Consider the following 7,853-nt stretch of genomic DNA (forward strand, 5'->3'; position numbering starts at 1 on the left):
CCACGCCACACTCTCTCTTAACTCTCTTAACTCTCCAGCACCACGCCACACTCTCTCTTAACTCTCCAGCACCACTCTCCCTCTCTTAACTCTCCAACACCACGCCTCTCTCTCTCTCTTAACTCTCCAGCACCACGCCACTCTCTCTTTCTTAACTCTCCAACACCACGTCTCTCTCTCTCTTAACTCTCCAGCACCACACCTCTCTCTCTCTGTTAACTCTCCAGCACAACGCCACGCTCTCTCTTAACTCTCCAACACCACGTCTCTCTCTCTTAACTCTCCAACACCACGCCTCTCTCTCTCTCTTAACTCTCCAACACCACGTCTCTCTCTCTTAACTCTCCAGCACCACGCCACTCTCTCTCTCTGTTAACTCTCCAACACCACACCTCTCTCTCTCTCTCTTAACTCTCCAGCACCACGTCTCTCTTAACTCTCCAACACCACGCCACTCTCTCTCTCTTAACTCTCCAGCACCACGCCTCCCTCTTAACTCTCCAGCACCACGCCACTCTCTCTTAACTCTCCAACACCACGCCTCTCTCTCTCTTAACTCTCCAGCACCACGCCTCTCTCTCTCTTAACTCTCCAACACCACGTCTCTCTCTCTTAACTCTCCAGCACCACGCCTCTCTCTCTTAACTCTCCAACACCACGCCTCTCTCTCTCTCTTAACTCTCCAGCACCACGCCACTCACTCTCTCTTAACTCTCCAACACCACGCCTCTCTCTTAACTCTCCAGCACCACACCATGCTCTCTCTTAACTCTCCAACACCACGCCACTCTCTCTCTTAACTCTCCAACACCACACTTCTCTCTCTTAACTCTCCAGCACCACGCCTCTCTCTCTTAACTCTCCAACACCACGTCTCTCTCTCTTAACTCTCCAGCACCACGCCTCTCTCTCTTAACTCTCCAACACCACGCCTCTCTCTCTCTTAACTCTCCAGCACCACGCCACTCACTCTCTCTTAACTCTCCAACACCACGCCTCTCTCTTAACTCTCCAGCACCACACCATGCTCTCTCTTAACTCTCCAACACCACGCCACTCTCTCTCTTAACTTTCCAACACCACACTTCTCTCTCTTAACTCTCCAGCACCACGCCTCTCTCTCTCTCTCTTAACTCTCCAACACCACGCCTCTCTCTCTCTTAACTCTCCAACACCACGCCACTCTCTCTCTCTTAACTCTCCAGCACCACGCCACTCTCTCTCTCTCTCTTAACTCTCCAGCACCACGTCTCTCTCTCTCTCTTAACTCTCCAGCACCACGTCTCTCTCTCTCTCTTAACTCTCCAGCACCACGTCTCTCTCTTAACTCTCCAGCACCACGCCTCTCTTAACTCTCCAGCACCACGCCACACTCTCTCTTAACTCTCCAGCACCACTCTCTCTCTTAACTCTCCAACACCACTCCTCTCTCTCTCTTAACTCTCCAGCATCACGCCTCACTCTCTCTTAACTCTCCAGCACCACGCCACTCTCTCTCTTAACTCTCCAACACCACGTCTCTCTCTCTCTCTTAACTCTCCAGCACCACGCTACACTCTCTCTTAACTCTCCAGCACCACACCACTCTCTCTCTCTCTCTCTGTTAACTCTCCAGCACAACGCCACGCTCTCTCTTAACTCTCCAACACCACGTCTCTCTCTCTTAACTCTCCAACACCACGCCTCTCTCTTAACTCTCCAACACCACGTCTCTCTCTCTTAACTCTCCAACACCACGCCACTCTCTCTCTCTCTCTCTTAACTCTCCAGCACCATGCCACTCTCTCTCTGTTAACTCTCCAACACCACACCTCTCTCTCTCTCTCTTAACTCTCCAGCACCACGTCTCTCTCTCTTAACTCTCCAACACCACGCCTCTCTCTTAACTCTCCAGCACCACGCCACTCTCTCTCTTAACTCTCCAGCACTACGCCTCTCTCTCTTAACTCGCCAGCACCACACCACTCTCTCTCTCTCTTAACTCTCCAGCACCACGCCTCTCTCTCTCTTAACTCTCCAGCACCACGCCTCTCTATCTCTCTCTTAACTCTGCAGCACCACGCCACGCTCTCTCTTAACTCTCCAGCTGCCACTGGTTCTTCACGTGGCATCTAAATGACATACGGACAAGGGTTGCTCGTATCTCTGAAAGTTCCCAAATCGAGTGTTCATAACTAGTACAAGTGAATGCTCGGCGTTCTCGGGGAGAGCATCATTTTCCGGAACATTGTTTCAATACAAAGCAATCTCTCTCTCTCGCTCTCTCTGGATCGATTTCCACATGCATGGTCTTCATCAGCAGTCCGCTTTTGTTTGACCCAATTTCTTTGGGGGGAAGGGGGGGGTGGTATCTAAGCAAATCGGCTACTTGCCGGCAGGTTACATTGCAAGAGAAATCACGTGACGCAAAGCACACAAGAACCGGTGAAAATAAATAAAGTGCATACAGTCATATACACACGAAGGCAAAGATCCCCCGTAGAACCTTAACGGACTGTTGGGGCGAGTGCTGTTAGCGGGTCGTACTTCAGAAGGCACGGCGCAGCACCACGCCCGGCCGCCTTTGTCTCCCCGAGTGTCGGCGATGACGCACCGCACGAGGTGGGCAATCATTTGAGGCCGAGTAAACCTAGGGGGTGGAGGCCAAGGACCGGTCCAGGTAGTCGTCATCGGTGTTTGGATAGTCGCAGCGGATCGCAGCGCGACGCTACGCACGCACACAAATTAATGCAGCGCAGGCGACGTTTCGGGCAACGAACCTTCCTTCTTAATAGCTCATGAATCGAGAGAGAGAGAGAGGGGGTGGGGGGGGGTTGTGGTCATTTGGGAGATAAGGTGCATGGTGAGAGATGGAGGCGGAACTTGAGTCCTGACGAGGCCACGCTTTCAATCGGGGGGCATATGAGACTAGCGACACGGAATGGCAGCTACTGAAGGACCAGCCACAAACCCCCCACCCCCCACTTCAATAATCGCAAAGCATCACCGTTGTCATGAACTCCTTCATCATAGTAATAAAAGTACGGTGTGTTGTTGCTGGCACACGACACAAAGTGGATTCATGGGCGCGCGCCAAACTCTCAGCACGGAAATCGGAACCTCGGCTAGGCTTCCCTGGGTAAACAAAGGACATTTATTCATAATAAAGGAGATTTAGTTGTTGTTGTTGTCGTTGTAAACAAAGGACATTTATTCATAATAAAGGACATTTAGTCTTCGTGTTGTTGTTGTTGTCGCTATCGAGGTCTTTAAATTGTTTATTTGAAATCCGCGAATGAAATTTAATTCGGCGATTTGCCTGCTGCCGATGTGTGATGATGACGACGACGATGATGATGACAATGATGACCACGATGATGATGATGAAGACGATGATGACCACGATGATGATGACCACGATGATGATGACCACGATGATGATGACCACGATGATGATGACCACGATGATGACCACGATGATGATGACCACGATGATGACCACGATGATGATGAAGACGATGATGACCACGATGATAATTAAGACGATGATGACCACGATGATGACCACGATGATGATGATGAAGACGATGATGACCACGATGATGATGACCACGATGATGATGACCACGATGATGACCACGATGATGACCACGATGATGATGACCACGATGATGACCACGATGATGATGAAGACGATGATGACCACGATGATAATTAAGACGATGATGACCACGATGATGACCACGATGATGGCCACGATGATGATGACCACGATGATGATGACCACGATAATGACCACGATGATGATGAAGATGATGATGACCACGATGATGATGACCACGATGATGATGAAGACGATGATGACCACGATGATGACCACGATGATGATGAAGACGATGATGACCACGATGATGATGACCACGATGATGATGAAGACGATGATGACCACAATGATGACCACGATGATGATGAAGACGATGATGATGACCACGATGATGACCACAATGATGATGACCACGATGATGATGACCACGATGATGATGACCACGATGATGACCACGATGATGATGACCACGATGATGACCACGATGATGATGAAGACGATGATGACCACGATGATAATTAAGACGATGATGACCACGATGATGACCACGATGATGATGATGAAGACGATGATGACCACGATGATGATGACCACGATGATGATGACCACGATGATGATGACCACGATGATGACCACGATGATGACCACGATGATGATGACCACGATGATGACCACGATGATGATGAAGACGATGATGACCACGATGATAATTAAGACGATGATGACCACGATGATGACCACGATGATGATGAAGACGATGATGACCACGATGATAATTAAGACGATGATGACCACGATGATGATGACCACGATGATGATGACCACGATAATGACCACGATGATGATGAAGATGATGATGACCACGATGATGATGACCACGATGATGATGAAGACGATGATGACCACGATGATGACCACGATAATGATGAAGACGATGATGACCACGATGATGATGACCACGATGATGATGACCACGATGATGATGACGACGATGATGACCACGATGATGATGACGACGCCGATGACGATGATATTAATATTTAATAATAATTTTGTACATTTGGTGCGGTGGGCTCGATCGTTCCTATAGCACCGGGCCATCGTGACGGCGATTTTGCTTCCGTTTCAGAGATCCAAAAAAACAAAGATCCCCCGTGTAGCCTGTGAGAGACCGTAGGGGCAAGTGCTGTTAGCGAGCAGCACCTATGAAGGCCGGCACGGCACACGAGGGGGTGGGTGGCCAGCACCACGCCCGGCCGCCTTCGTCTCCCCAGTGTGCGATGGTTTACACATCGCACCAGCTACTCATTTGAGGCTGAGTAAACCTAGTGGAGGCCCAGGACCGTTTGCAAGAAATCGTCACCGGCGTGGGGCCGCGAGCGGGAATCGAACTCGGGTCGCCGGGTTCGTCGCACAGGGCGCTAACCGCTACACCACCGCTCCCCTACACTGGTCTTTGTTTCTTTCGCGGGTTACAACTGTCGCAGCATTAACCAGGGCGCCCTTCCGATGTCGAACCGCGAACCCCCCACCCCTCCCGTAACAACTAAAACTAAAAACTATTATTTTATTTTATCAGGTGTAAGGCCCCACTGAGATCCGATGTCCTATGCAGTTTTTTTTTTTAAAGCGACCTGGCCATCACAAACGATAGCCCACAGCCGCGGCTTATCATCACCACGTGGAGATTTACAGCAGCAGCCAATTATATTCTAAACGCGCGATGAAAAACCCACGCGACCACGGGGAAAGAGAGAGAGACACCGCAAACTCCAAATATACAGCAGCAGGCGTCACAGGGTCGGGATCGAACCCACGACCTCCTGTATACCAGGCGAGGTAGTTAACATCTCATAGCCACCATGATGATGATGAGAGACGCAAACTCCAAATATACAGCAGCAGCAGGCGTCACAGGGTCGGGATCGAACCCACGACCTCCTGTACACCAGGCGAGGTAGTTAACATCTCCTAGCCATCTTGGGGAACGCATTGCCCGCTGGGCCGATTCTCACTGCCCCGAGTGATGATGGCGAATTAATTACTTAATTAATTAATTGCCTTCTTCATTATCGCGTTTCAGGGTCCACTCCGACATTGGTGGTGCGAGTCGGAAGCGGCGGCGACATACGAAGAGGAAACCAAGGGCGATAGGAGGGGAGGAGATAGCGACACACACACACCGAGACACAGACACACCGAGAGAGACACACACATACAGACACACACAGACACACACACAGAGACACACACCCCCCGAGAGACACACACACACCGAGACACACACACCCCGAGAGACACACACAGACACACACACAGACACACAGACACACACACCGAGACATACACACACCGAGACACACACACCCCGAGAGACACACAGACACACACACAGACACACACACCGAGACACACACACACACAGCGAGACACACACCCCGAGAGACACACACACACCGAGACACACACCCCGAGAGACAGACACACCGAGACACACACAGAGACACACACACACAGACACACACCGAGACACACACACACACCGAGACACACACCCCGAGAGACAGACACACACAGACACACACACAGACACACACACACCGAGACACACACACACCGAGACACACACACCGAGACACACACAGACACACACAGACACACACACAGACACACACACACCGAGACACACACACCGAGACACACACACCGAGACACACACACACAGACACACACAGACACACACCGAGACACACACACAGACACACCGAGACACACACACACCGAGACACACACACACACCGAGACACACACACAACGAGACACACACACACACACCGAGACACACACACCGACACACACACACACCGACACACACACCGAGACACACACACACTCAAACACATACACACACAGACACACACACTCCGAGAGACACACACACAGACACACTCAAACACACACACACAGATACACACACACACGCACAGACACACTCAAACACACACAGACACACACACAGACACACGCACAGACACACACACACTCAAACACACACACACACAGACACACACACAGACACACGCACAGACACACACACACACTCAAACACACACACAGACACACACACACTCAAACACACACACACACACTCAAACACACACACACACTCAAACACACACACACACAGACACACACACACACTCAAACACACACAGACACACACAGACACACACACACACAGACACACAGACACACACACGCACAGACACACACACACTCAAACACACACACACAGACACACACACTCAAACACACACACAGACGCACGCACGCACGCCACCGTCACCACCACCACCACCACCCCAAGCAGCCTCCACGTCCACGCGCCACGCGCTTCTATCGCCGCTGATGACAATGAGCGCGTAGGGGTGGGCGATAGGGAGGAGGAGCAGGGACGAGAGGCGGTGGTGGGGGGATCAGGGAGAGACAAAGAGAGGAAGGGGGGAGAGAGGGAGGGGGGAGAGGGAGAGGAGCGGCGGCGGTAGGGAGGTAGGGAGGGGAGAGAGGGAGGGAGGGAGGGGAAGGAGGGAGGTAGGGAGGGGGGAGGAGAAGGAGGGAGGGGGGAAGGAGAGAGGGAGGGAGGGGAAGGGGGGGGAGGGAGGGGAAGGGGGGGAGGAGAGGGAGTGGGGGAGGGAGGGTAAGGAGGGAGGGGAGGGAGGTAGGGGAGGGAAGGTAAGGAGGGAGGGGAGGGAGGGGAGGGAGGGGAGGGGAGGGAGGGGGAGAGGGAGGGGGGGAGGGAGGGGGGGAGGGAAGGGGCGGGAGGAAGGGGGAGGGAGGTAGGGGAGGGAGGGAGGGGAGGGAGGGAGGGTAAGGAGGGAGGGGAGGGAGGGGAGGGAGGGGAGGGTAAGGAGGGAGGTAGGGGAGGGAGGGAGGGGGAGGGAGGGGAGGGAGGGAGGGAGGGGGAGGGAGGGGGGGGAGGGAGGGAGGGGGAGGGAGGGGAGGGAGGGAGGGAGGAGGGGAGGGAGGGGAGAGGGGGAGGGAGGGAGGGGGGGAGGGAGGGGGGGAGGGAGGGGGGGAGGGAGGGGAGGAGGGAGGGGAGGGGGGGAGGGAGGGAGGGGGGGAGGGAGGGGAGGGAGGGGGGGGAGGGAGGGGAGGGAGGGGGGAGGGAGGGGAGGGAGGGGGGAGGGAGGGGAGGGAGGGGAGGGAGGTGGGGGAGGTTGTATTGAGGTGGTTCTGATCAGCGCCGAGACGGGAGCAGGCGGCTGTCCGG

General features: G+C 53.3%; 1 protein-coding gene across 1 annotated transcript in view; it reads left to right on the top strand.

Moving 5' to 3' along the window:
* Positions 1–7,787: 7,787 nt before the first annotated feature.
* LOC116956446 (potassium voltage-gated channel subfamily A member 1-like) overlaps positions 7,788–7,853 on the top strand; it is a 22,002-nt gene continuing 21,936 nt past the window's right edge. The window contains exon 1 of the mRNA XM_076054264.1: positions 7,788–7,853. This exon is cut by the window's right edge and continues 2,021 nt beyond it. The gene's annotated coding sequence lies outside the window, so the exon portion shown is untranslated.

Source organism: Petromyzon marinus, chromosome 65 (genome assembly GCF_048934315.1).
Source record: "Petromyzon marinus isolate PM22_M1 ecotype Great Lakes invasive population chromosome 65, UKy_Petmar_22M1.pri1.0, whole genome shotgun sequence".
NCBI classification, from domain to species: domain Eukaryota; kingdom Metazoa; phylum Chordata; class Hyperoartia; order Petromyzontiformes; family Petromyzontidae; genus Petromyzon; species Petromyzon marinus.